The 20,466-nt window shown below is 44.5% G+C and overlaps 1 long non-coding RNA gene and 2 pseudogenes across 1 annotated transcript; 1 reads left to right on the top strand and 2 right to left on the bottom strand.

The window, feature by feature from the left end:
- The first annotated feature begins 4,890 nt into the window (after window positions 1-4,890).
- Window positions 4,891-13,016, top strand: LOC123484014 (annotated as a pseudogene).
- Window positions 13,017-13,977: 961 nt separating this feature from the next.
- On the bottom strand, window positions 13,978-15,393 carry LOC123484007. The gene is made up of 3 exons (XR_006658392.1): window positions 15,380-15,393; window positions 14,509-14,609; window positions 13,978-14,062 (listed from the first exon to the last, which is right to left on the bottom strand). It is a non-coding gene; the product is annotated as an uncharacterized LOC123484007 (long non-coding RNA).
- Window positions 15,394-15,562: 169 nt separating this feature from the next.
- Window positions 15,563-20,466, bottom strand: part of LOC123484015 — a 27,829-nt pseudogene continuing 22,925 nt past the window's right edge.

Raw genomic sequence — 20,466 nt, forward strand, 5'->3', positions numbered from 1 at the left:
GGAAGTTGTCCAGTCTCATCCTGTCTCAGCAGATGTCACCTGCAAGGGACAACGTCACACCGCTCTTACTGTTGGGCCATTCACCCTTTTACCTGCCTGCCTTCCACTCTGTCATTCATCCCATTCTCCACCCTCCTTCTCTGTGCAGAGCCAGGGCTCCTTAGCAGCCAGAGAGCCTTGTGTGTGTGTGTGTGTGTGTGTGTGCCTGTGTGTGTGTGTGTGTGTCTGTGTGTGTGTGTGTCTGTCTGTGTGTGTGTGTGTGTGTTTGCCCTCTCTGCCTGCCCAGCTTCACACTAAGTGCCTCTGACAGCTAACCACACAGTTAATAACCCTGATCCAGGAGAGCCAAGTCTGTGTGTGTATGTGTGTGTGCCTGCATGTGCGTGCACAAGTTTCCGTCTGTTTGTGTGTGTGTGTGTGTTGGGGTGATGTAGGGCCCACTTTACCTCGAAGACCGCTTTCACCAGAACTCAAAGCAAACAATCTGTCTCTCTTTTACCTGTAACTGTAAATATTGACATGCAACAATCATGTGCATACTAATTGCATGAAAATGTAGTTCAATAGCATAAAACTGACTGAATAAACCCCAACAAGACACTCCTCTGGGTCTGTTTCACGATCCCCTGTCTTTCACGATTCCCCGTCTGTTTCACAACCCCCGTCTCCACTATCCAGCAACAACACGTAGTTCAATGCCAAACCAATTCATTAGCCTATGGAATAATACAAATAAATGGTGGTTATTGGAGACCAACTTATTTGTGAACTTAGAAAGACAATATCAATATCAGCCACTGTCCCAGGGGTTAACTAAGTTAGTTAGCGAAGTGTGCTGGCTTGTCACCTCATCACCATGGAGACCGTGACTGATGTGAACCCTGTCAACCAAAGGAAACCATGGAGAATGCAAAAAAGATGTGGTCATATGGCAGGGGTGAAACTGATACATTTGTGACCACTTGACAGGAGGCTTTATGCTGTGAGATGCTGCCCCCCTTGTGGCAGCTGCTGGAGGTGCAGGGTGACAGACAGGCGTCACTGATGGAACGAGTGGCAAGACAGTTTAGTTACCTGTCGGAGTGCTGCGATGTGGATATTTAAAGTAGATAATTGGACAGGGATTCCAACACTGAATAGTGAGCCGACCCATATCCACACCAGACACAAAAATGTATTTAATATCCTTATTTGTTTCCTGCAAGACTAATGCCTATTTCAATAGATAGATGACTATCCCTCTGTCAGTCTCACCAAGTCAGAGACAAGAAGTCCATCAGTATAGAGCCAGAATTCACCAGACTGATAGAGAGGTGTCCATGCTGTAGTTACAGTATCAACTCTCTGGTGCTTCTCTACTGTCAAATATAGAGTTATACAATGGCATTGTTGAATACTTGTTTCTGATTGGCTTGAAGGGCATTCTAGTGCGTGAATTATTTCTCTATAACGCACGGTATTTTGCACGGTATAATTCAATGGCTATAGTTCATTCTTACATGTTCTATGCTTGAGGTGCTTTTAAAAGCAAACGTTGAATTGAAAACATTATTGGCATTATTGAATTCGACTTTCATAATGGCAAGCTAGGACTGATGGTTTGGTTAGCTAAACTAGTCTGTCTGTTTGGTTACCACGGCAACTATTGTAGTTATCTAGTAAACTTGCTAGCTACTTTAGTGAATGTTGAACACATTTCTACCAGCAAATGAACACATTTATAGCGGCAAATGTGTTAAATTATAGGCATGGTATGAAGGGATAATCAACTCGGGGCTCGATGCCTTCTCTGGAAAATAATGAAGACATGGAAAGTGTGTTCCATGACGCGCTAGCTGAGTGGAACTGACCTTCCACAGAGTTGTATTATTTTCCAGAACGCATAGCCCTTAGGTATATTATTGTATTATTGTATTGTATTATTGTATTATTGTATTGTATTGTATTATATTATGTTATTGTATTATATTGTGTTATTTTATTTTTGTATTGTATTATTGTATTGTATTATTGTATTCTATTGTATTATTGTATTATATTATTGTGTTGTATTATTGTATTGTATTATTGTATTATTTTATTGTATTATTTTATTGTATTATTGTCTTGTGTTATTGTATTGTATTATTGTCTTGTATTGTAGTATTGTATTATTGTATTGTATTGAAATATCTTATTGTATTGTAGTATTGTAGTATTGTATTGTAGTATTATATTGTATTATTGTATTGTATTGAAATGTCTTATTGTATTGTAGTTTTGTAGTATTGTATTGTAGTATTGTATTGTATTGCATCCATTCCACACACAAATTGGGCGGGTACCACGGGTCTGTCACAACCCAGCAGTAGCCTAATGCTGTAATGATTGGTCGTTGACTTGAATGACAGCTGCTCTCCAGCTTGTCCATTGGATGAAACGGTGCAGCTAATGATTATGATGGTATTTTGATACCGAGTACAGAGAGAGTTGACTCAGCAGTTTTGTTCTCTCAATGTCCTGGAACTGAATAATCCAACTCATCTGGGATCGCACAGTTTGGCAGAGGTCTTTGTATTATATTATTTTATTGTATTATATTGTTATGAATGTGTGTGTGCATGTGCGTGGGTGTGTATGTGTCTCAGGAGGTTGCTGAGGGGGAGAACGGCTCATAATAATGACCGAACGGAGTCAGTGGAATGGAATCAAACGCATGGAAACCATGTGTTTGATGTATTTCTACCATTCCACTGATTCGTTCCAGCCATTACCATGAGCCCGTCCTCCCCAATTAAGGTGCCACCAACGGCCTGTGGTGTGTGTTTATTAAAAACCTGCTGTGTGAAAAGTGATTTGGTGTGTGTGTGCGTGCGTGTCTGTCTCTTAGTGAGTGTCTTGATATTTATAATATTGGCATGTGTGTGTGTGTGTTGACCTCAGTGGGGTGGGGAGTTAGGGGGGGCTGTTCATGGGGTCAGTGGCCCCCTGCTTGTTCAGTCAACTCAGTCCTTTATGCCGTGTAATCCTCACTTGTCCTTTCTGGAAAAACCTGAATAGCATTCGAATCACTGACTCAATTTTTGGATCTCATTTTCATGACAAAGCATTTGTACCAGTTTGATAAAACAAAGGACAGGCACGGCGGGTATATAAGGGAGTGTGGGAGCGGGGTACGGGATCCAACGCCACCTCACACAGGGAGACTTCAGGGAGACTTCAGGGAGACTTCAGGGAGACTTCGGCAGTACTAAAACTATGTCAAAAAAGGGAAGGGTGAGTATCAGCTTTAGCTGAAGGAGCACCGTGGCGTCACACACCGCTATTTGGAGGGGAACCCAAAAAAGAAACATTGTCTAAACATACTTAATACATGCAAGGGGATTCTATGATTTGATTGCTTCAAAGGGTGACTTTTAAACTGAAGGACTGATGCAGTAGTCTGTGTGTTGATGTTGTCAGATAGTGTGGGGAGCGGTTGCTGCATTTTGTCTGTTATAACCAAGTCATTGAGTATGTGTCAACTTAGTCAATGCTCATTTGAAATGAGTCTTCTTGAATTGACAATAGTCTTCAGGCAGTAGGTAGGAGTTTATTCCTATGCTATGCCGTATGTTAGCTTTGGCAATGTCATTGATCGTAGCATCGTTTGATACTGATTATACAAACACCAGAACTACTATTGCTAAGGACTGTTCAACGTTGGTCTGACCAATCGGAATCTATGCTTCAAGATTATTTTGATCACACGGACTAGGATACATTCCGGGTTGTCTCTGAGAATAACATTGACGTATACACTGACTCGGTGACTAAGTCCATCAGGAGGTGCATAGAGATGTTGTTCCCACTGTGACTATTAGAACTTATCCAAACCAAAAACCATGGAGAGATGGCATCATTCGTGCCAAACTGAAAGCACAAACCACCGCATTTAACCACGGCAAGGTGACTGCGAACCTGGACGAGTACAAACAGTCCAGCTATGCCCTCTGTAAGGCAATCAAACAGGCAAAACATCAGTTCAGAGACAATGTGGAGTCGCAATTCAACAGCTCAGACACGAGACGTATGTGGCAGGGACTCTAGACAATGACGTATTATTAAGGGAAAAGCAGCCACATCGCGGACACCAATGCCTTATTCCTGGACAAGCTAAATAACTTCTTCGCCCGCTTCGAGGAAAACACAGTGCCACCGATGCGGCCCACTCCCGCTCACGAGGACTGTGAGCTCTCGTTCTCCGTGGCCGATGTGAGTAAGACATTTAAACGTGTTTACCCTCGCAAGGCTGCCGGCCCAGACGGCATCCCTAGCCGCGTCCTCAGAGCATGTGCAGACCAGCTGGCTGGAGTGTTTACGGACATATTCAATCTCTCCCTATCCCAGTCTGCTGTCCCCACTTGCTTCAAGATGGCCACCATTGTTCCCGTACCCAAGAAAGTGAAGGTAACTGAACTAAATGACTATCGCCCCCTAGCACTCACTCCTGTCATCATGAAGTGCTTTGAGAGGCTAGTTAAGGATCATATCACCTCCACCTTACCTGACACCCTAGACCCACTACAATTTGCATACCGCCCCAACAGATCCACGGATGACGCAATCACCATCGCACTGCACACTGCCTTATCCCATCTGGACAAGAGGAATATCTATGTAAGAATGCTGCTCAGCGACTACAGCTCAGCGTTCAACACCATAGTGCCCTCCAAGCTCATCACTATGCTCAGGGCCCTGGGTCTGAACCCCTCCCTGTGCAACTGGGTCCTGCACTTCCTGACGGGCCAACCCTTAGTGGTGAAGGTAGGCAACAACACATCCGCCACGCTCATCCTCAACACGGGGTCCCACAAGGGTGCGTGCTCAGCCCCCCTTCTGTACTCCCTGTTCACCCATGACTGCGTGTCCATGCAGGTCTCCAACTCAATCACCAAGTTTGCAGACGACACAACAGTGGCAGACACTAACAATGACGAGGACAGCCTACAGGGAGGAGGTGGGGGGCCCTGGCTGAGTGGTGCCAGGAAAATAACCTCTCCCTCAACGTCAACAAAATGAAGGAGCTGATTGTTGACTTCAGCATACAGCAGAGGGAACATGCCCCCATCCATATTGACAGGGCCGCAGTAGAGAGGGTGAAAAGCTTAAAGTTCCTCAGCGTACACATCACTGACAACTGAAATAGTCCATCCACACAGACAGTCTGTTTACCCCGCGACCATCTAGAAGAAGGAGACAGTACAGGTGCATCAAAGCTGGGACCGAGAGACTGATAAACAGCTTCTATCTCCAGGCCATCAGACTGTTAAACAGTTACCACTAGTCAGCCTCTGCCCAGTACCCCGCCCTGAACTTAAGTCACTGTTACTAGCCGGCTAGCACCCGGTACCCTACCCTGCACCTTAGAGACTGCTGCCCTATGTACATAGTCATTGAACACTGGTCACTTTAATAATGTTTACATACTGGTTTACCCACTTTATATGTATATACTGTATTCTAGTCATGGCTCATCCTATATAACTACTGCTGTACACACCTTTTCTATTCATATCCTGTCTATACTGTCTATACACATCATCATATACTGTCTACACACCATCATATACTTTCTATACTGTCTATACACACCATCATATACTGTCTACACACCATCATATACTGTCTATACTGTCTACACACCATCATATACTGTCTACACACCATCATATACTGTCTATACTGTCTATATACACCATCATATACTTTCTATACTGTCTATATACACCATCATATACTGTCTACACACCATCATAAACTGTCTATACTGTCTATACACACCATCATATACTGTCTACACACCATCATATACTGTCTATACTGTCTACACACCATCATATACTGTCTACACACCATCATATACTGTCTATACTGTCTATATACACCATCATATACTTTCTATACTGTCTATACACACCATCATATACTGTCTATACTGTCTATATACACCATCATATACTTTCTATACTGTCTATATACACCATCATATACTGTCTACACACCATCATATACTGTCTATACTGTCTATATACACCATCATACACTGTCTATACTGTCTATACACACCATCATACACTGTCTATACTGTCTATACACACCATCATATACTTTCTATACTGTCTATATACACCATCATATACTGTCTACACACCATCATATACTGTCTATACTGTCTATATACACCATCATATACTTTCTATACTGTCTATATACACCATCATATACTGTCTATACACCATCATATACTGTCTATACTGTCTATATACACCATCATACACTGTCTATACTGTCTATACACACCATCATATACTGTCTATACTGTCTATATACACCATCATATACTGTCTACATACCATCATATACTGTCTACACACCATCATATACTGTCTATACTGTCTATATACACCATCATATACTGTCTACACACCATCATACACTGTCTATACTGTCTACACACCATCATACACTGTCTATACTGTCTATACACACCATCATATACTGTCTATACTGTCTATATACACCATCATATACTGTCTATACTGTCTATATACACCATCATATACTGTCTACACACCATCATATACTGTCTACACACCATCATACACTGTCTATACTGTCTACACACCATCATACACTGTCTATACTGTCTATACACACCATCATATACTGTCTATACTGTCTATATACACCATCATATACTGTCTATACTGTCTATATACACCATCATATACTGTCTACACACCATCATATACTGTCTACACACCATCATATACTGTCTATACTGTCTATATACACCATCATATACTGTCTACACACCATCATATACTGTCTATACACACCATCATATACTGTCTATACTGTCTATATACACCATCATATACTGTCTACACACCATCATATACTGTCTACACACCATCATATACTGTCTATACTGTCTATATACACCATCATATACTGTCTACACACCATCATATACTGTCTACACACCATCATACACTGTCTATACTGTCTATACACACCATCATATACTGTCTATACTGTCTATATACACCATCATATACTGTCTACACACCATCATATACTGTCTACACACCATCATATACTGTCTACACACCATCATACACTGTCTATACTGTCTATACACACCATCATATACTGTCTATACTGTCTATATACACCCATCATATACTGTCTACACACCATCATATACTGTCTACACACCATCATACACTGTCTATACTGTCTATACACACCATCATATACTGTATATAATGTCTATATACACCATCATAACTTTCTATACTGCTATACACACCATCATATACTGTCCCATCATATACTGTCTTACTGTCTATATACACCATCATACACTGTCTATACTGTCTATACACACCATCATACACTGTCTATACTGTCTATACACACCATCATATACTTTCTATACTGTCTATATACACCATCATATACTGTCTACACACCATCATATACTGTCTATACTGTCTATATACACCATCATATACTTTCTATACTGTCTATATACACCATCATATACTGTCTACACACCATCATATACTGTCTATACTGTCTATATACACCATCATACACTGTCTATACTGTCTATACACACCATCATATACTGTCTATACTGTCTATATACACCATCATATACTGTCTACACACCATCATATACTGTCTACACACCATCATATACTGTCTATACTGTCTATATACACCATCATATACTGTCTACACACCATCATACACTGTCTATACTGTCTACACACCATCATACACTGTCTATACTGTCTATACACACCATCATATACTGTCTATACTGTCTATATACACCCATCATATACTGTCTATACTGTCTATATACACCATCATATACTGTCTACACACCATCATATACTGTCTACACACCATCATACACTGTCTATACTGTCTACACACCATCATACACTGTCTATACTGTCTATACACACCATCATATACTGTCTATACTGTCTATATACACCATCATATACTGTCTACACACCATCATATACTGTCTACACACCATCATATACTGTCTATACTGTCTATATACACCATCATATACTGTCTACACACCATCATACACTGTCTATACTGTCTACACACAATCATACACTGTCTATACTGTCTATACACACCATCATATACTGTCTATACTGTCTATATACACCATCATATACTGTCTATACTGTCTATATACACCATCATATACTGTCTACACACCATCATATACTGTCTACACACCATCATACACTGTCTATACTGTCTACACACCATCATACACTGTCTATACTGTCTACACACAATCATACACTGTCTATACTGTCTATACACACCATCATACACTGTCTATACTGTCTATATACACCATCATATACTGTCTATACTGTCTATATACACCATCATATACTGTCTACACACCATCATATACTGTCTATACTGTCTATATACACCATCATATACTGTCTACACACCATCATATACTGTCTACACACCATCATACACTGTCTATACTGTCTATACACACCATCATATACTGTCTATACTGTCTATATACACCATCATATACTGTCTACACACCATCATATACTGTCTACACACCATCATATACTGTCTACACACCATCATACACTGTCTATACTGTCTATACACACCATCATATACTGTCTATACTGTCTATATACACCATCATATACTGTCTACACACCATCATATACTGTCAACACACCATCATACACTGTCTATACTGTCTATACACACCATCATATACTGTATATACTGTCTATATACACCATCATACACTGTCTACACACCATCATATACTGCACACACCATCATACACTGTCTTACACTGTCTATACTGTCTCACACCATCATATACTTCTACACTGTCTATATACACCATCATACACTGTCTACACACCATCATATACTGTCTATACTGTCTATATACACCATCATATACTGTCTATACTGTCTATATACACCATCATACCTGTCTACAAAATAACTGTCTATACTGTCTATATACACCATCATACACTGTCTACACACCATCATATACTGTCTATACTGTCTATATACACCATCATATACTGTCTATACTGTCTATATACACCATCATACACTGTCTACACACCATCATACACTGTCTACACACCATCATATACTGTCTACACACCATCATATCCTGTCTATACTGTCTATACACACCATCATATACTGTCTATACACACCTTCATATACTGTCTATACTGTCTATACACACCATCATATACTGTCTATACTGTCTATATACACCATCATATACTGTCTACACACCATCATATACTGTCTACACACCATCATACACTGTCTATACTGTCTATACACACCATCATATACTGTATATACTGTCTATATACACCATCATACACTGTCTACACACCATCATATACTGTCTACACACCATCATACACTGTCTATACTGTCTATAACTGTCTACACTGCTTTACACACCATCATATACTGTCTATACTGTCTATATACACCATCATATACTGTCTATACTGTCTATATACACCATCATACACTGTCTACACACCATCATACACTGTCTACACACCATCATATACTGTCTATACTGTCTATATACACCATCATACACTGTCTACACTGTCTATATACACCATCATACACTGTCTACACACCATCATATACTGTCTATACTGTCTATATACACCATCATACACTGTCTACACACCATCATATACTGTCTATACTGTCTATATACACCATCATATACTGTCTATACTGTCTATATACACCATCATACACTGTCTACACACCATCATATACTGTCTATACTGTCTATATACACCATCATACACTGTCTACACACCATCATATACTGTCTATACTGTCTATATACACCATCATATACTGTCTATACTGTCTATATACACCATCATACACTGTCTACACACCATCATATACTGTCTATACTGTCTATATACACCATCATATACTGTCTATACTGTCTATATACACCATCATATACTGTCTATACTGTCTATATACACCATCATACACTGTCTACACACCATCATATACTGTCTATACTGTCTATATACACCATCATACACTGTCTACACACCATCATATACTGTCTATACTGTCTATATACACCATCATATACTGTCTATACTGTCTATATACACCATCATACACTGTCTACACACCATCATATACTGTCTATACTGTCTATATACACCATCATACACTTTCTACACACCATCATACACTGTCTATACTGTCTATATACACCATCATATCCTGTCTATACTGTCTATACACACCATCATACACTGTCTACACACCATCATATACTGTCTATACTGTCTATATACACCATCATACACTGTCTACACACCATCATACACTGTCTACACACCATCATATACTGTCTACACACCATCATATCCTGTCTATACTGTCTATACACACCATCATATACTGTCTATACACACCTTCATATACTGTCTATACTGTCTATACACACCATCATATACTGTACATACTGTATATATTTACAATATATTCGGACTCTGATATTGCTCATTCTAATATTTCTATATTTCTTAATTCCTTTATTTTTATTTTTGGGATTTGCATGTATTGTTTTGTATTTTTTGGAATTACTGCACTGTTGGGAGTTAGAAGCGTAAGCATTTCGCTGCACCCGCGATAACATTTGCAAAATATGTCTACGTGACCAATAAAATGTGATATTTTCAGTAGTAAACACTAGTATCACCCAGTTAGGATGACATAGTCTTGTAATGGTTCCAAATTGACATCAGATTTAGCCAAGTCTCTAGGGGACAACAATGGAGGTCAATCTGTTATCAGAATACAGTCTGTTGTACTCTCTCTCTCCAGATCGTGTTCTCACGAGGACAAGAACTACCAGGGCCGGCGCTATGAGTGTGACAGCGACTGCACGACTTCCATTCCTACCTGACCGCTGTAACTCCCATCAGGGTGGATAGTGGTACCTGGGTGGTCTCCGAGAGACCCAACTACACCGGCTACCAGTACATCCTGACCAGGGGAGAGTACCCTGACTACCAGCGCTGGATGGGCCTCAACGACCACGTCTGCTCCTGCAAGATGGTTCACTTTGTAAGTGGATGAGTCTTTATGGTGAAGAGGTGGTGAATAGTTGTGAAGAAGAGATAATGATATTTTCTATGGGCCCTGGTCAAGGTAGTGCACCATATAGGGAATAGGGTTCCATTTGGGACACAGCTGAGTCAGATCAGTGTGCATCGAACTTGTAGATCTGTTTGTTGACTCTAGGGGAATTGTAAAACAATAGATATTGTTACATAGATATTGTTATATAGATATTATCCGATCTGTGTCATCTGTTTCTATGGTGTCATTTTAGGTCAATGGTATTGACCATGCAGACATTACATTGATAGAGTTACATACATACTGTATATCTGTACTAGAAATACACAAATATACAGTATGTATTTTCGGTTGTTTTTGTCTTAATCGAGAAAATAACAGTGAGTTATGAAATATCAATGTATTGTAGCAGGAACCTAGACTAGACTTACCCAGCATGCATCCGGTGTAACATTCAGTATTAATGTAGCAGCAACCTAGACTAGACTTACCCAGCATGCAGCCAGTGTAACATTCAGTATTAATGTAGCAGGAACATAGACTAACTTACCCAGCATGCACCGGTGTAACATTCAGTATTAATGTAGCGGAACATAGACTAGACTTACCCAGCATGCAGCCGGTGTAACATTCAGTATTAATGTAGCAGGAACATAGACTAGACTTACCCAGCATGCAGCCGGTGTAACATTCAGTATTAATGTAGCAGGAACCTAGACTAGACTTACCCAGCATGCAGCCGGTGTAACATTCAGTATTTATGTAGCAGGAACCTAGACTAGACTTACCCAGCATGCAGCCAGTGTAACATTCAGTATTAATGTAGCAGGAACCTAGACTAGACTTACCCAGCATGCAGCCGGTGTAACATTCAGTATTAATGTAGCAGGAACCTAGACTAGACTTACCCAGCATGCAGCCAGTGTAACATTCAGTATTAATGTAGCAGGAACCTAGACTAGACTTACCCAGCATGCAGCCGGTGTAACATTCAGTATTAATGTAGCAGGAACCTAGACTAGACTTACCCAGCATGCAGCCGGTGTAACATTCCAGTATTAATGTAGCAGGAACCTAGACTAGACTTACCCAGCATGCAGCCGGTGTAACATTCAGTATTAATGTAGCAGGAACCTAGACTAGACTTACCCAGCATGCAGCCAGTGTAGCATTCAGTATTTAGCTCCTGTCGATCATCTTGAGTTGTAGAGATATAAGAATGAGATCCAGAATATGTCTGACGTCTTTCTATATCCCTGCTTCCCTCTGTTTGACCTATCCTGCCCTCTCTACTGATACCCCCCACCTTACCCCCCTCCTCCAGGCTAGCGGTATCCCCTACAAGCTGCAGCTGTGCGGGAAGGGGAGACTTGGCGGGCCAGGTGTTCGAGCCACTGAGGACTGCCCCTCTGTGCTGGATAAGTTCCACTGGCGCGCGGTGCACTCCTGCAAGGTGCTGGGCGGCTGGTGGGTCTTCTCCGAGCACCCCAGCTACAAGGGCGGCAGTACCTCCTGGAGAGGCGAATACCGCAAGCCGGTGGACTCGGGCGCGGTGTGTCCCAGCGTCCAGTCCTTCAGACGCCTCACTGAGTAACCAGGGTCTAGAGTTGTCCCTCTCTCGCCCGCCCAATCCCATCCCTCCTGCCCAATGCTCAATCACGTCATCTACTACCATTCTCACCACCAACCAATGAGCACCCAAGAGATGGACCTACCACTGAGCCACCACCACCCAACAGATGGACCTACCACTGAGCCACCACCACCCAAGAGATGGACCTACCACTGAGCCGCGGCCAACAGCTAAAATAAAACCCTGACTGGCCAGCAGCTGGCGAGTTGCGTCTTTATTGTGTGTGGTATAAGTCTAACAATATCTAATACATCCACAGCCCGACAACCAATGTACAAGATCCTGTCTGCAGTCACTCTCGTCAAACCAAATCTAGAGCCTAAACTGTAAAACAAGACTTTTATATTTTTTTATGTATTTCATTTGATCATAGCCAGTGATAGATATGGTATAACAATAACTTCTCAGTTCATAACATTTCATATTAGGAATAAATACATTTGGTAATAATAATTTACTTAATGTTATCTTAGTATTAAATAAACAGTAACTCAGGGTAGCCATGGGCATGTGTCTCATGCAGTGATATGAGGGGTGTCATGCCAGCCATGCCATGATGCCAGTCTCATTCATGCCAGTCCTGTGTTGGTGAATCCTCTCTCTCAGACAGTGGGCCTGTCCTCGTCAATGAAGCTGAGCTGAACAGGGCTGGTCGGTCAACTCTGCCCCTATGGAAGCCGAGTGAGGATGGGGCAGAGGGATGGTTGTCAGACCCCTGGAAGGTGTCTGGCGGCGGTCTGGGTGTCTCCTCTGTCCCCCCTATCTCTGTATCTTCCAACAGCAGTAAGGTGGTGTTGGAGGGGGTGTGGGAGTTGGAGGCGGCGCTACTGAGAGTCACACTGGTAGGTGGAGTCAGGGCGGCCATCAGGGATGAGAGGACGGACTGGGAGGAGCCCTGGAGGAGGGCGGGCTGGAGGAGGGCTTGAGCAGCCGTGTCAGTTCTTGGAGGTCCTGGCTGACCTGTGACACCTGCAGGGATAGGCTAGTCATTGGGAGGGGGCGGGACATGGGCAGGAGAGAGTAAGGCATAGAGCAGGGAGAAGGGGTGGGGGGGACGAATAGGGCAAAGTTAAGAATAGCCATTCAAATCCAGTCTAGGAATGGCAGTTATTCCTCATTGGTGCTGCCGGGTGTCACTCACCTCTTCTTTCAGTTTAGTAACAGTCTGCACGGTCTCTGCATCCTCCTGGATTCCTATAGACAGACACAGAGAAAGAGACAGAGAGACAGAGAGACAAAGACAAGAGACAGAGAGACAGAGAGAGCGAGAGAGAGAGAGAGAGAGAGAGAGAGAGAGAGAGAGAGAAAGCGGGGAAAGGGGATACCTGGTCAGTTGCACAACTGAATGCATTCAACCGAAATGTGTTTCCGCATTTAACCCAACCCCTCTGAATCAGAGAGGTGCAGAGGGCTGCCTTAATCGACATCCACGTCATCGGCGGTGGGAGAGAGAGAGAGAGAGAGAGAGAGAGAGGGAGAGAGAAGAGGGAGAGAGAGAGAGAGAGAGAGAGAGAGAGAGAGAGCATGCAGGAAAGAGAGCAAGTAACTTGTAAAGAGTTATTAAACACTCTAAGCAGCACATTAAAATATCCCAGAACAGTATACAGTCTTGTTTTTAGGAGGTTTTGAATGTGGTCTACCTGGACTAGAGCTGGATGGGATGCTCTGGGTCACACAGGGGCTGAAGTCAAACTTCTGGCCCAAACTACTACCACTGTCTGTTTCAATGCCATCCACAAACCTAGAAATACAGAGAGAGAAGAGAGAGAGAGAGAGAGAGAGGGAGGAGAGAGAGAGAGAGAAAGAAAGAAGAGAAAAAAAGCAGACATTTATATCAGTTTATATTGTGGCCACCAGATGGCGGAAGAACACCAATGAAATGTTGATCCTGATATAAACAGTGAACTGAACACAACATCAATGAATGGATCTGCACAATGTGTGCTGCGCTTAGGTGTCTTAGCACTGTCAGCAAGGTGATGAGGTGGTATACAAAGTAGCCTCTGTGACTTGGCATCATTCTGAAACACTCCCATATGCTGACTGGTAGAGGCCATCGGAATATTCTAGAAGATGAGCGTCTGCTAAATAATAAATAAAATGCCATTTAGCAGGCGCTTATATCCAAAGCGACTTACAGTCATGTGCGCATACATTTTTACGTTGGGTGGTCCTGGGGGTCGAACCCACTACCCTGGCGTTACAAGCGCCATGCTCTCCAATTGAGCTACAGAGCAATGACTAAAATGTAAAATGTAATAAGGTTGTGGAATAATCGCCTGGGTATCCTTGTTAGATAATGTCATACAAAAGTCCCATATTTCTTTTCTTTGACTCTATAGTATGTCTTATGGTACTAGAACCGTAGTCAATTTCAATAGTCATAATAAAAGTTGCACTGGATGCTGATGTCATCGAAAACATCCCAGATTGACTGATAAACACCCCTTGCAGTCCGTCCGTTAAAGCGCTCCCCCCAGCGCATGCACCCCTGCCACGGAGGGTTCCTACCTGGGACTGAGGTCGGAGGGGCGCAGCTGAAGCTCACCACAGGGATCTGGAGGGTGATGGGGCCGGTGTCTGCGTGGTCGGTGGGGGGCGCGGGAGGGGCGGGCGGGGGCAGCAGGGGCGGCGCAGTGGGGGGCGCGGGGCGAGCTCAGCCCCCATCCCAGACCCAGAGGGGAGCGAGGCATTTTAGGGGAGGGGCAAGTGTTGATCCTCCTCAGACCCCTCCTCGTCCTCTTTGATGGAGAAAGCTTCTTCCACGATACCACCGTTACTCACCCAGTCCATCTGTGGTTGGGTGTGTATGTTTGTGTAACAGAGAGAGAGAGAGAGAGAGAGAGAGAGAAAGAGAAAGAGAGAGAGAGAGAAAAAGATGGGGGGAGGGGGGATGGAATAGAGAGAGAAAGGTGGAGCGATTGAGTGTTGACATTTAAGTAGGGCGGACTCCTCATTGATACAGAAATTAGGACTACCATTGACAACACTGCTGCGTTCCAGATATCATTCACAATACTACGATATCAAGATAAACAAGTACCATTCACAACATGAAGACACAACACTGCTACATTACTGAGGCTGTATGATATTGCAGCATTATATTTCTGCGGTCCAACATATTTACATGAGGATACGCACACTTTATATAAAACAAATGTACCATTCACAATACTGACATGTGAAGACAAATGCTATTCACAATAATACTACATTCATAATAGCGTCGCAAATGGACTCAAACTGTTCTGCTCTCTCTATTTCATATCCTTATTTACTCTGTTCCCCCCCTCTCCCTAGCTTTACTAAAAAAGTAATCCTCTCTCTCGTCCCCCTGTTCACCCCCTCCTCCTCTTCCCTCTATACCCAGCCCGACGTGCCCATAGCAGAGGCCTATATTTAGATCAGAGGGTATAAATGTAGCAGTGGGATGCCTGGGGAACAGCACTGAGGAGGGGATGTTCTGTTCCTGACTTAGAGTGTTCTCTGACTCAGAGTGTGTGTGTGCTTATGTGTCTGTCTGTGTGTGTGTGTGTTGGTGTATGCATGTGCCACCGTTAATGTGCAGCATGCCACAGAAAGGGCAAGCGCATTCTCAGACTGCAACATAAAAAAAAGAGCACAGTGTGTGTGTGTGTGTGTGTGTGTACTGCATGCAGTTATGCACATGCATGTGTGTGCACACCAATGGTTGTGTGTGTGTGTTTGCAAGTGTGTGTTTGCATTGTGTGTGTGTGTGTGTGTGTGCGTGCACGCCCGTGCCTGCCTGTGTGTGTGTGAGATCCATACAGATCCAGAGAATTCCAGCTGTGCTGCAGCCCTGAAGTCATCAGGAGATCTCCCCTCTACACCCTCCTCTACTGATCTCCTGCAGTCCTGAAGTCATCAGGAGATCTCTCCTCTACACCCTCCTCTACTGATCTCCTGCAGTCCTGAAGTCATCAGGAGATCTCTCCTCTACACCCTCCTCTACTGATCTACTGAAGCCCTGAAGTCATCAGGAGATCTCCCCCTCTACACACTTCTACCGTCTATATCTACCTATCTGTTTGTTGTGGATCTATATTAATCAGGCAGCTTTGGGCTGTAGGCAGAGGGGGACACAGGCAAGCAGAGACAACCACCTCCTCCCCCGCTCACTATTTTTTAGCTGCCACGGCCGCGCTCTGAGAAACTGCTGCTATTTCTAATCCACAGTCAGCGTGAACCCTACTATTTCTAATCCACAGTCAGCATGAACCTTGCTATTTCGAATCCACAGTCAGCGTGAACTTGCTATTTCGAATCCACAGTCAGCGTGAACCTTGCTATTTCGAATCCACAGTTGAGAGAGAGAGAGAGAGAGAGAGAGAGAGAGAAAAGAACACACCACAGTGCCAGTATGTCCCAGTGAATGTGTTCTGTTCTGTGTCCACTGCTCACCTCAGCCGTATGCCCCTCTCTCAGATTGTAAGTCAGATCATGTTGTATCTCAGTGATGAACTTCTGGGCGTACTCTGGGTAGAGCCAGAGCACCTCTCTGAGCCCCTTCAGACTGATGTACTGCAGGTCACAGTAGGTCAGGGCCTTCACGTTGGCATTGGTCTTTATCACCTGCTCCTTGGTCAGGGAGTCAGAGCCGATCAGGTCCCCACGACCTGGGGACACATAGGAAACACACAGGGAGTCAGAGCCGATCAGGTCCCCACGACTTGGGGACACATAGGAAACACACAGGGAGTCAGAGCCAATCAGGTCCCCACGACCTGGGGACACATAGGAAACACACAGGGAGTCAGAGCCAATCAGGTCCCCATGACCTGGGGACACATAGGAAACACACAGGGAGTCAGAGCCGATCAGGTCCCCACGACCTGGGGACACATAGGAAACACACAGGAGTCAGAGCCGATCAGGTCCCCATGACCTGGGGATACTTAGGAAACACACAGGGAGTCAGAGCCGATCAGGTCCGCAACACCTGGGGAAACACAAGAAACACACATACATGCGTGGAGATGTGGGGTCAAAGTGATGCCACACACAGACACACACGTAAAGACACCCACCCCACACAGACACATGCTAATTTTAGCTCCTTGTGTAAAGTACATTGCCTTCGGTGGTATTCAGACCCCTTGACTTTTTCCACATTTTTGTTACGTTACAGCCTTCTTCTGATATTGATTAAATAAATAAAAATCCTCAGCAATCTACACATAATACCCCCATAATGATAAAGCAAAAAAAATTGTATTACAAATAAAAAAACAGAAATACCTTATTTACATAAGTATTCAGCCCATTTGCAATGAGACTCGAAATTGAGTTCAGGTGCATCCTGTTTCCATTGATCATCCTTGAGATGTTTCTACAACTTGATTGGAGTCCACCTGTGGTAAATTCAATTGATTGGACATGATTTGGAAAGGCACACACCTGTCTATATAAGGTCCCACAGTTGACAGTGCATGTCAGAGCAAAAACCAAGCTATGAGGACGAAAGAATTGTCCATAGACCTCCGAGACAGGATTGTGTCAAGGCACAGATCTTGGGAATGGTACTAAAAACGTTCTGCAGCATTGAAGGTCCCCAAGAACACAGTGGCCTCCATCATTCTTAAATGGAAGAAGTTTGGAACCACCAAGACTCTTCCTAGAGCTGGCCGCCCTGCCAAACTGAGCAATTGGGGGAGAAGGGCCTTGGTCATGGAGGTGACCAAGAACCCGATGGTCACTCTGACGTCCACGATCGTCAGGGAGAGAAGTAGACCAATGCGCGCGTGTTGAAGGAACATGTTTAGACTTTATTTAATAAAAGCACGAACAAAACAATAAGCGACTCGTAGCGTCCAGCGGTAACAAATACCGACGCGGAACAAAAACCCACAAACACAAAGGGAAAACATACAGTATAAATATGGCTCCCAATCCAGAGACAACCAGCCAACAGCTGACACTCGTTGCCTCTGATTGGGAGTCACTCAAACAAAACATAGAAATAGACGAACTAGAACCCCCAACATGAAACACACCACATAGAACAAACACACCTGGCTCAACAACTAGAGTCCCATAGCCAGGGTGTGACAGTACCCCTAAAGGCGCGGACTGCGACCGCGCCTCAAAAAAAGCAAAACAGGGGAGGGCTGGGTGGGCATACCTCCTCGGCGGCGGTTCTGGCTCGGGCTCGACCCCCCACTCCTTCTCTACACCCCCCAAAGTACCCCTGGTCGGTCTGGCCCTGCTGACCGGAGCTGGACTGCACACTGGTGGAGCGGATAGCTTCAGCTCCGTAGTGGAGCAGTTGACCGGGACCTAACCAGGCACCGGTGACCCAGGCGCGCAGGTTGTGCTGGACTGGCGGCGCGCACCCCTGGCCCGGTGCGTGGAGGAGGAGCGGGCCTTACCAGGCTGGCGGCGCTCACCCCTGGCCCGGTGCGTGGAGGAGGAGCGGGCCTTACCAGGCTGGCGGCGCACACCGTAGGCTTGGTGCGTGGAGCAGGAACAGGCCGGACTGGGCTGGCGAAGCACACCACTGACTTGGTGCGGGGAGCAGGAGGGGCCGAGCCGGGGCGGGCGCACCACTGACTTGGTGCGGGGAGAGGACGGGCCGAGCCGGGCTGGCGAGCGCACCACTGACTTGGTGCGGGGAGCAGGAAGCGGGCCGAGCCGGGCTGGCGGCGCACCACTGACTTGGTGCGGGGAGCGGGAACAGACCGGACCGTACTGGGGACACACACCACTGGCCCCTACACCGGGATCTGGAAGAGGCCGGACCGGACTGTTAACACACCCCAGTACCTCTCGCCGTGCCTCTCCACCTTCCATCCCCTCTTCGACCAGTGGCCCCCGTAACCTGGCGGCCTCCTCTGCCAACCCGCTGGACCGCTCTCTCGCGGCCTCCTGCTGCCCGGCGTCGTGAGGCCCCCTAAAAATGTTCTAGGGGGTCTCTCCTCCCCGTGGGCCAGGCCTCTATCGTTCTCGCCCAACTCTCGCTCTTCTGCCCCCCAATTCCAGCCATTCTGCTCTTCGTTAGGCTTGACCCAGTCGAGACTCCTCCTCCCTGTTCCCAAGTCCATCCACTCTGCTCTTTACAAGGCTGGACCCAGTCGGGGGTTGCCACGGAGATCTGCAAGCGATTCCCCCTGGCGATGGCTCCTGGACACGCTGCTTGGTCCAGTCTTGGTGGGTTTTTCTGTCACGATCATCAGGGAGAGAAGTAGACCAATGCGCAGCGTGTTGAAGGAACATGTTTAGACTTTATTTAATAAAGCACGAACAAAACAATAAGCGACTCGTAGCGTCCAACGGTAACAAATACCGACACGGAACAAAAAACCCACAAACACAAAGGAAAACATACAGTATAAATATGGCTCCCAATCAGAGACAACCAGCCAACAGCTGACACTCGTTGCCTCTGATTGGGAGTCACTCAAACAAAACATAGAAATAGGCGAACTAGAACCCCCAACATAGAAACACACCACATAGAACAAACACACCCTGGCTCAACAACTAGAGTCCCATAGCCAGGGTGTGACACTGACAGAGCTCTAGAGTTCCTCTGTGGAGATGGGAGAACCTTCCAGAAGGACAATCATCTCTGCAAC

The sequence above is a fragment of the Coregonus clupeaformis genome, unplaced genomic scaffold (genome assembly GCF_020615455.1).
Source record: "Coregonus clupeaformis isolate EN_2021a unplaced genomic scaffold, ASM2061545v1 scaf0183, whole genome shotgun sequence".
NCBI classification, from domain to species: Eukaryota; Metazoa; Chordata; class Actinopteri; order Salmoniformes; family Salmonidae; genus Coregonus; species Coregonus clupeaformis.